The sequence below is a fragment of the Schistocerca americana genome, chromosome 2 (genome assembly GCF_021461395.2).
Source record: "Schistocerca americana isolate TAMUIC-IGC-003095 chromosome 2, iqSchAmer2.1, whole genome shotgun sequence".
Taxonomy (NCBI): Eukaryota; Metazoa; Arthropoda; class Insecta; order Orthoptera; family Acrididae; genus Schistocerca; species Schistocerca americana.
The window spans coordinates 659271212-659281661 of record NC_060120.1 but is presented as its reverse complement, the minus strand read 5'-3'; the positions used below and the strand labels follow the sequence as shown (position 1 = coordinate 659281661).

The 10450-nt window shown below is 42.5% G+C and overlaps 1 protein-coding gene across 1 annotated transcript in view; it reads left to right on the top strand.

The window, feature by feature from the left end:
• The first annotated feature begins 5684 nt into the window (after positions 1 to 5684).
• The window catches only part of LOC124593709, a 55962-nt gene continuing 51196 nt past the window's right edge, over positions 5685 to 10450 (top strand). The window contains exon 1 of the mRNA XM_047132017.1: positions 5685 to 5807. The gene's annotated coding sequence lies outside the window, so the exon portion shown is untranslated. The remainder of the gene's footprint in view (positions 5808 to 10450) is intronic.

The following is a 10450-nucleotide window of genomic DNA, read 5'->3' as shown; positions in this document are numbered from 1 at the left end:
ATGTGCAGAACTATAGACCTATATCTCTAACGTCGATCAGTTGTAGAATTTTGGAACACGTATTATGATCGAGTATAATGACTTTTCTGGAGACTAGAAAACTACTCTGTAGGAATCGGCATGGGTTTCGAAAAAGACGATCGTGTGAAACCCAGCTCGCACTATTCGTCCACGAGACTCAGAGGGCCATAGACATGGGTTCCCAGGTAGGTGCTGTGTTTCTTGACTTCCGCAAGGCGTATGATACAGTTCCCCACCGTCGTTTAATGAACAAAGTAAGATGATATGGACTATCAGACCAATTGTGTGATTGGATTCAAGCGTTCCTAGAAAACAGGACGCAGCATGTCATTCTCAATGGAGAGGAGTCTTCCGAAGTAAGAGTGGTTTCTGGTGTGCCGCAGGGGAGTGTCGTAGGACCGTTGCTGTTCAAAATATACATAATTGACCTTGTGGATAACATCGGAAGTTCACAGAGGCTTTTTGGGGATGATGCTGTAGTATATCGACAGGTAGTAACAGTGGAAAATTGTACTGAAATGCAGGAGGATCTGCAACGAATTGACGCATGGTGCAGGGAATGGCAATTGAATCTCAATGTAGACAAGTGTAATGTGCTGCGAATACATAGAAAGATAGATCCTTTATCATTTAGCTACAATATAGCAGGTCTGCAACTGGAAGCAGTTAATTCCATAAATTATCTGGGAGTAGGCATTAGGAGTGATTTAAAATGGAATGACCACATAAAATTAATCGTGGGTAAAGCAGATGCCGGACTGAGATTCATTGGAAGAATCCTAAGGAAATGCAATCTGAAAACAAAGGAAGTAGGTTACAGTACACTTGTTTGCTCACTGCTTGAATACTGCTCACCGGTGTGGGATGCGTACCAGATAGGGTTGATAGAAGAGATAGAGAAGATCCAACGAGGAGCAGCGCGCTTCGTTACAGGATCATTTAGTAATCACGAAAGCGTTACGGAGATAAACTCCAGTGGAAGACTCTGCAAGACAGACGATCAGTAGCTCGCTACGGGCTTTTGTTGAAGTTTCGAGAACATACCTTCACCGAGGAGTCAAGCAGTATATTGCTCCCTCCTACGTATATCTCGCGGGGAGACCATGAGGATAAAATCAGAGAGATTAGAGCCCACAAATGGCTCTGAGCACTATGGGACTTAACATCTCAGGTCATCAGTCCCCTAGAACTTAGAACTATTTAAACCTAACTAACCTAAAGACATCACACACATCCATGCCCGAGGCAGGATTCAAACCTGCGACCGTAGCGGTCGCGCGGTTCCAGACTGAAAGGGCCCTCCAACCTGCTCGCGATTTTGACGATCTAAAGAGTCAATTGGACATAACTTCGCACGTTATCCCACAGAAGGACATGCAACAAATCTATCAATCCATGCCAAACCATTAGCTGCTTCCATAAGGTCCAGACGTGGACCATCTCGTTATTGATTTGCCGAATTTGTGAAGCTCTTTCTCTTGAAAGAACCATCCATTTTTTCTGAAGTTGTAATCATCAGTTTGTCTGTACATGCACATCGCATCTACCGATTTCCATTCCAGTCCGATAATTTCTTCGTGGTGCGTCATTTCTTGTCTTGGAGTATATGTAGAACAGTATTACGTCTCTTATTTTCTCCAGGAATCAACTTTACATATAGCAGCTGACGTAATAGTAATCTGCTACCATTACGTAGTCTCTTAAAATTTTTATGTCCATCATAAACAAATCTCTCAATTTTTTTAAATTAGACATTCAGCACCCGTATAAAATGCGAATTACGTGACGTGTGCTTTAAAAGTTACAGATATGTTATCCAACTGTGACAAATTTGTGCCGGGCTCGAATCCCAGCCTGTTAGAAACTTTCATATCTCACATTTGGTTATTACAATTATACGCATTTCAACTGATATCCCGAAATTCTCACCCACCGAATAATTTGAAATAAGAAGTCTATAAATTCCCAATTTAAACTGCAAGACACGTATGAAAGATGGAAGAAAACCACACTGTTCGACAAGCTTTGTCAACGCCTGTCGGATCAAACACAGCGGGATCAAATACTATCACTGCAATACGCTGCTCTCGTCTGGACCACAATAAAAAATACATTCTCCCATTAACTACAAGAAGGTCGACGAGACGTGTACGTTCTCTTAAACCAATAGTTACACACAAGCCTACACAGCGAACACCGACGCAGTTTTGAGCGATTCCGATTATAAAGTGACGTAGCTACAAGCATCCGAAATGATATGAAAGCACAATTTTTCCTGAAAGTACCAGCAAAAACATACTGACGTTCATACAACTCATTCAAGCGAAACGAACGCATTGGTCACAGAAATACTTTAAACAGCTTGTAGATAATCATCATGCCACTATAGTGCAATGGTGTAGGGTTAGCATATAAGGCTTGTAATGAAAACGTGCTAGGTCCTGGTTTCGATTCCACCCACCGCTAAAAATATAAATAAAAACCGTCGGCAAAGCGGCTGAAGAGTTATAGTATAAGTAATCAGCATCGTTCTGACAATGGCCTTATCAAAGAGGGCGGAGAGGTTGACAGAAGTTCGGGGCATCCTGCTATCCTTGCGGCAAGAAACGGACCCTAAGGAATCAGAAATGATCAACGGCATGAGGACATGCAAGGCAGTGTTAATTGCTCCATTAAAGGCACAGTGCCTTTGCAGTATTATAGTGCAACGGTGGTTTGGAAGAACTACTAGCATATAAGGCGGAAGTCATAGACAACATTACTTCAGAATTTCTGAAAACGTTGGAGGAAGTCGCAATCGAATTACTAATCAAGTTGGTTGCAGAATCTATGAGTATTATCCTTTCGTAGAAATATCATCCACATATCCCTGAAGTTAGCAAGGGTACATACGTGTGAGAACAATGGCACAATTAGCTTACCATCTCATTCACACAAGGTTTTGACAAAAATAATGGACATAAGATTTGAAAAGAAACTCGAGGATCTGGTTGAGATAATCCAATTAACTTTAGGAAAAATAAAGGAAACGGAGAGGTCAGTAATGGCTCCGTTTATTAATGGAACGAGAACTTAATAAGAAACAGTACATTTTCATACTATTTGTTGAGCGAGAAAATCGTGCGATAACGTAAAGTAGTGAATTGTGTTCTAAGCTCTGAGCAAAACAGGAAAATCCGGTTAGTATACAATATGTACGAGAACAAAGATGGTAAAATAGGAATGGAAGAGTAAGAGCGAAGTGCTTCCATTAGAAAAGGCATTACAAAGGGATATAATTAGCGTCCAAGAGTGGGATTAAATTTCAGAGTGAAACGACATCAATTATAAGACTTCGCGGTGACATTGCTGTTACTGTAAATGAGGACGTAATGCTGGACCTTTTGGGTGGAATGAACAGTGTAATGAGCACACAGCATTGTGAGAAAACCGAAGAAAGACAAAAATGATTAAAAATAGCGGAAACCGGATTAGCGATAAGCTTAATGGGGTAGACGAAGTAAAGGAATTGTGCTACACTGGAAGCAAAAACCACATGACAGACATGACAGACGCAAGAAGGAGGACGTGAAAATCAGAAAAGCACATGCAAAGAGGGCAATCCTGACCACAAGAGTTCTAATAGCATCAAATATTCACATTAATTTGAGGAAGAAATTCTGAATTGTGCGTTTGGTGCACAGAGTTGTATGTAAGTGAATCATGAACTGTGGGATAAAGAAGAGAAAAGAAGAGAATCTAAGAATCTGAGATATGGTTCTATAGAAGGATGTTGAAAATTTAGAAGACTGATAAGATAATAAGCGAGCAGGTTCTCTACTGAGTAGGAGATGAGAGGAACATGTGGAAAACTTGGAGAAGTAGAAGGCAGAGCATGATAAAAATGTGTTAGTCTATGATACTAGAGGGAGCTGAAGAGCATAAAGACTGTAGGGCAAGACAGAGTTTGGAATACATCTAACAAATAACGGAGGACGTTGGGTGCAAGTGGTACTCTGAGATGAGGAGGTTTACACAAGAGAGGGATACGTGACAAGCGGCATCAAAACAGTCAGTACACTGATAGCCTGAAAAAGAAGAAAACAGCGTGGAGGAAAGGCTACTGTAGACTATCGTAAGTAAACAATACGTTAGTTTTCAAAATGTGTGTGAAATCTTATGGGACTTAACTGCTAAGGTCACCAGTCCCTAAGCTTACACACTACTTAACCTAAATTATCCTAAGGACAAACACACACACCCATGCCCGAGGGAGGAGTCGAACCTCCGCCGGGACCAGCCGCACAGTTCATGACTGCAGCGCCTTAGACCGCTCTGTAACCCTGCGCAGCAGTTAGTTTTCCCAGCAGCTTTGGCCTGTTATGGTCATACCCGTTTTACCTGTATGTTAGGTGTGTTGCATACCTATCGGGCGTTACCTCGTAACGATCACTTTCCCTACGTAAGTGAACAGTGTCTTACTGGATTCTCTGATAGCCAGAAGTTCAAAAATGGTTCAAATGGCTCTGAGCACTATGGGACTCAACTTCTGAGGTCATCAGTCCCCTAGAACTTAGAACTACTTAAACCTAACTAACCTAAGGGCATCACGCACATCCATGCCCGATTCGAACCTGCGACCGTAGCGGTCTCGCGGTTCCAAACTGTAGCTCCTAGAACCCCACGGCCACTCCGGCCGGCTAGCCAGAAGTGACAAACTGTCTAGAGAGTGAATGAGGATATATAAATGGCCGGGTAATCTGCGGAACATTTTTGATTTATATAGTTGTCCAGCTACAGTTTGTTATACTGTTGCTTATAGAAAAACTGCAATTGCAATATTTAATTCAGGTTTTATTCGAAAATAGTTGATTTGTAACGTGAAACAGAGGTACGCAGTCGTAAAAATAATTAAATCAATACAGGTCTCTCACATAGTGCTAGAAAATGCAATTTCCTGATCACAAAGGAAATATAAAATAAACAGCAAAACAAAAATATATCAAAAATCGTTTCGGTACTTGGTCGAACTTCTATAAAACACATTTCTGTTATTCATAAACAAGTATCACATTGTGCATGTAAACTGTACTTACATCAAAAGGATTTGCTTTGGTTACACAAAAGTGCTGAAGTTACGCAATCAGCTAATTTTCATTACTCATAAAAATGCAATTTATATTCCTTAAGGATATGAAATACACAATGGAGTAACACTGAATGACGTGTGGTTCTAATTATGTGCAAAGAAAAAACAATTAACGAAACAAAAAAACAAAGAGCAGTCGCTGAATCTCAGCTTCTCTCTTACACATTCATTTATGCTTCTTTCCCTTCCAATGCCACCACTATTACCGGTAATCCTACCACTTACTGCGTCATTGATGTTGTCAAGACTACCGATCCGTAATTCTGGTAGAACTCTACTCTGAAGCAAAGCTTTTGTAAGGAAGGAATCTACCACATTGTGGTAGTGGTGGTATAGCGGTGCGTGGTTAGCGACATCACCCTGGGAACCATTCCGGGAGACCCACAGAGGAAGCGGAGGACGGGGGACGCCTTTTCGCGGACGTTCATTTGTAGTGCGCACGTCCTCGACCTGCTAGTTCTCTGGGAACTGACGATTGCGCAACGCGTTGTCCGTGACGCCCCTCTGCCCGGCCTGCGGCACACGATATGCCGGCTGTGGAACGGCGAAGGCGCGCTGCCGGCTGCTGTCAGCTTTAGTCTGCACTCAGCAGCGTCTGCACGCACACCGCCAGCCGCCGCGCCGCCAGAACCTGCGGGCAGATACCGGCAGCTTATTGGTTAGTTAGTCCACGCCATCTCCTAAAGTGTTGTACCTACCTTCCGCTTTGCTGCTAGTTATCAAGAGGCTTTTGAAAGTTGTTGTGGACGGGTTTTGCATGTGCATTCACTCAACACATGTTTGACTTCCATGAGTTCGCCAAAAGCGACGTTTCATCCATCTCGACGTTTAGTGTTTGAAATTGCACACCTGTAGTCATGTTATTCACGTTGAACTGTGTCTGAAAGAGCTTTCTCTCCGACTGCTGTTGACGAGAGCGTTGGAGGTTAATTTGCTATTTATTATCGCATACAAATCAAATTGAAGTGGTGATGTTTCCATCCTTTCCCTCCGTTTTCTGAAGTAAAAACGATAAGCTACTTGCCCTCATAAATGCAGTACTGTATCTAATGTTTTCTCTTTCTTGTGTGATCCTGAGGCTCTAGAAGATTTGCTAATGCTTTTTGCTGTAACCTTTTTTTTCACCTATTAAACGCAGATACAGAAAACATATTTTTTTGGGGGAATATTAGATTATGTTGAAAGAAGCGGTCATCTATGCCGCACTTCTCTGTAAGCTCTCAGTGCGATTCGACACGTATTCTAAACAAACGATACGATTTCGACTCTGCTGACGAGCAGTTTAGGCAAGAAGAGAACACAAGATTTTGAAATGCCGTGCTACAGAAGAATGCTGAAGGATAGACAGGTACAACACGTAACTAATGAGGACGTACTTAAGTGGGGAGGCAATAAATTTTTGTCACAACTTGACAAATAGTAGGGATCGGTTGATAGGACACACTCTGAGACTCAAGGGATCACCACTTTAGTACTGGAAGGAAGTGCAGTGGGTAAAAGGCTCAGAAGGATGCAGGGTTTAGTAGTTACTCGGAGGTGAAGAGACTTGCTCAGGCTAGACTAGCATGGTGAGTTGCATCAAACCAGTCTTGTGACTTACGGTCACAATAACAACTGTTGTATTTACAATTCTAGGGTGTGCCGCCGGATAACATTGCGCTAGTCCCACAATGGCACATGTAAGCAGCTGTTCGACATCTTCAGTTTATTGCCAGTCTTTTCACATCCTTTTGTTAGGTTTCTGTTCGCGTTGCTAAAGCATTTTCTTTAATCACTACTAAACTTATTAATTATTTTAGTAACATATTTCAAAACTGCCTGTGTACCTATTAAATTATGCGCTATTATACGTTCTTAAGCGCCTCTTTTCATTTATTTAAAGCACTGTCGACGCTTTGTAGTCAGAATGATTTAAAATTCACGTTTAATGCTAGATCTAAAGGAAAGCTAAATTTTTTGTCTATTTCAGTCCAGGCAACACACTGTGTATGTAACCCATCAAACGAAACGCTTACGGTAGAATAAATGCGTATTTTTAGTATTTGCAGGGACAGAATTGAAACTCGTTACGTAATCTCACAAACTACGGACAGTATTGCAACACAAATTAAGAATTTAGTCCTTATCTAGTTACTATTTCCTCTCTTTCTTATTGCAAGTTCGAGTTCCGTTCAGTTTGTTGCGTAGCTGTGGGCTTTCTGCTTCTTATATTAGGAGAAGAGCACAACCTTATAGTCTTTCGCTTAAAAGACGTGGCAGTACCCAGAGCATATACATTCCTTTTGAAGGCCAAGTTGCATTTTCGCGCAGTTTGCTCTCGACAACGTCATCCGTGAAAAATCTTAGCTTAAAACTAATGTCACGTATTATGAGTTCAGTGACGCAATTTGTAGACAAAAACAGTCTTTGCAAAGTTCCACGAGGCAGGTTGGAATTGTCTGGCCTCAGAGGATTACGGGCTGTGTTGTAACTACGAAGAAAAGACTGCTCCAGCTACAAATCGGACCAGCTCTTTACGGGATCGTAGTTTCTTTATCAGTAATCATAGCCAGCTGTAGTGCAGTAAATGTTCAGGACACACACAGCTGCTCCTGTTCCGTCACTTACGCCTCTGACGCAAGTGTTTAAGACGTTGTAATCTGAAGTCTTATTTACTAATGCCACGAAAGTTAACAGTATAACCAGCATTCTTCGCTTTAGTTGCGGTACTGTCGCTGTTGACAAGCCTCGAATTTCCAGTTCTTTATCGGTATTTCGTTTATTCCTTTAGTCTGATCAGTACAGTCGAGGATAAACTGTTTGCGTGTAAAGCCAGACAAAGAAGGTTGCGGCACAGTTATCAACGTGCTCGTGGAAGTACAGTATCCACCTGTAAGCTGACTGCCGTGACCTGTAGAATAGCGGAGGTTTCCGTTGAAAACAGTATGACTGCAATTTTAACTTTACATGTGACGTACTAGAATAGAAACGGTCGAAAAACGTGAAAAAATGACATTCTGACTGACATTTAGTGCACTGATAACGAACGGGCCCCGTCTATGGGTGCAACGGGTCTTTTACAGGAACACTTCAGTTCATTATACTGTGTGACGATTCCATCAAACGTTTGTTTGCGTATGGCATGGTAGTTCAGTATAAAGGCGGTAAGTAAAATTTTATGATGAAACGCAAGGTTCTGTTTGTTTTGGAGGCTTGAGTTTTACTCCAAACCCAGTTAAGAAAATTAAAATTTAATTACACGTAAACACTCTAGCTGAAATAATCGATTGTGACATTTAAAATAACTCTTGCATCCGTGTTCAGGAAATTAATGATCTTTCGAGAGGGGGATGTGAGAACTGCTAGAGAGAAGAGATTTGCAGTTGTTACCTATCCGAGGATAAAGCGAAGACCTCGGACTACAGTCGAAATGGTGTCGATTTCAAAGTTATTTTTTGTTAATTTGATACATGTTCCACCGTAACGGAAGCCAAGCATCGATTTGATCTGCGAAATAGTCTTTGTATTTTAAACGGCTATTTTAAATTGTTCTATGTTGCTTTCAAATGAACAGTTTCGAATTCTGGGTCGTCATAACTTTTTTAGTCTGGAAGTTTAATCGGCAACCAAAACCTATTCTGAATTGGTGGTTTCATAAAGAACCGGCTCCGTTATTACCAACAGTCAAAAAAATGGGCGACTCAACTCAGACAGCGCCGTACTGTCCTTGAAGGTGATCTGCGCAAAGGGTACGTAGTAACTAAGCCACACAAAACACAAATGCTGCTCCTGTGTAACATCGAGGGAACACAATATAAGTAGTATTGTACTATCTGTAGTTTTAGACCCAGGACACAGCTGACGGAACAAGCATGGCACAAGAATGAATATAAAATTTACACGAAGGCTTACCTATGATACATCACGGTGCAAGAAGGATACGCATTTGTTGCCACTGAAATAAGTAATGTGGAATCTACGAGGCGAGTTCAATAAGTAATAAAACACTTTTCCTGAAAGCAGGTTGGTATTGTTCAGGATTCCAATACTCTTTAATAATACCCACTCTTCTGGCTGCAAAGCCCCATTTTTCAGCATAATCTCCTTTCAATGCGACGGCCCTAAGCCAGCTTGTTGGGAGGGCCTCTGTACCCCCACAGTACCACTCTACTGGTCGACGTCGGAGCCAACATCTCAATGCATCAATAACCTCCCCATCATTGAGCTACTGCTTCCCGCGGAGTGCATCCTTTATTGGACGAAACAGGTGCAAGTCGGAAGCGCGAGATCCATGCAGTAGGGTGGATGCGGAACAGTCTAATGAAGTTTTGGGAGCTAGTCTCTGGTACCAGTCTTGGGTGAGGCCTTGCGTTGTCGCGGACAAGGACAAATTAGTTTGTATTTTTGTAGCGGTGAACACGCAGAAGTTGCTCCTCCAATTTCCTGATAGTAGCGCAGTACACTTCAGAGTTGATGGTTGCACCGCGAGGGAGTACATCAAACAGAATAACCAATTAAGAGTCCCTGAAGACCGTTGCCATGACTTTATCAGCTGGGGGTGCGGCTTTGTACGTTTCTTCGAAGGCGAGGTGGTGTGGTGCCATGCGATGGATTGCTGTTGTGTTTCCGGTTCGAAGTGGTGAACCCATAATTCACAGCCTGTGTCGATGTCTGACAAAAAATTGACACGATTAGCAGTTTCGCACAGATGGTCCTTCGTTGCGCTTAATGGTTTTCTGTTAGGCTTCGAGAAACCCAGCGGGCTAACACCTGAGTACACTAACAAGTGTCAGCGTTACGAACAGAGACGTTCAGTTATGCAGCAAGGTATCTGACTCTGATCTGTGGATCACCTCCAATGAGTCTTCCGGCACAATCCAACAATGCAGGGGTCAGAGCTGTGTGCGGCCGGCAGGCACACTGGATGTCAGACAGGCTAGCGCGACCTCCTTGCGATGATGATGACGATGATGTTTTGGTTGTGAGGCGCTCAACCGGACGGTCATCAGCACCCGTTCAAAGTCCCCATTTTTGCACAGTCCACTTTTTAAACAATCCAATGTAGTCACTTTCATGGATGATTGTGATGACAACACAAACACCCTGTCCCCAGGCAGAGATAATCCCCATCCTGGCTGGGAATCGATCGCGGGACCCCGTGATCCAGAGGCGGCAACGCTAGCTAAAAGACTCTTCTTGCGATAATGACACACGAGTGCCGAAGGATATCTTCCATGATCTGGTTTTCCGCCGAAAGAGCCTCAGTGATATATCTCTGCTTGGAACGCACTTCCATAGCAATTTTGAAGGCTACGTATAGCG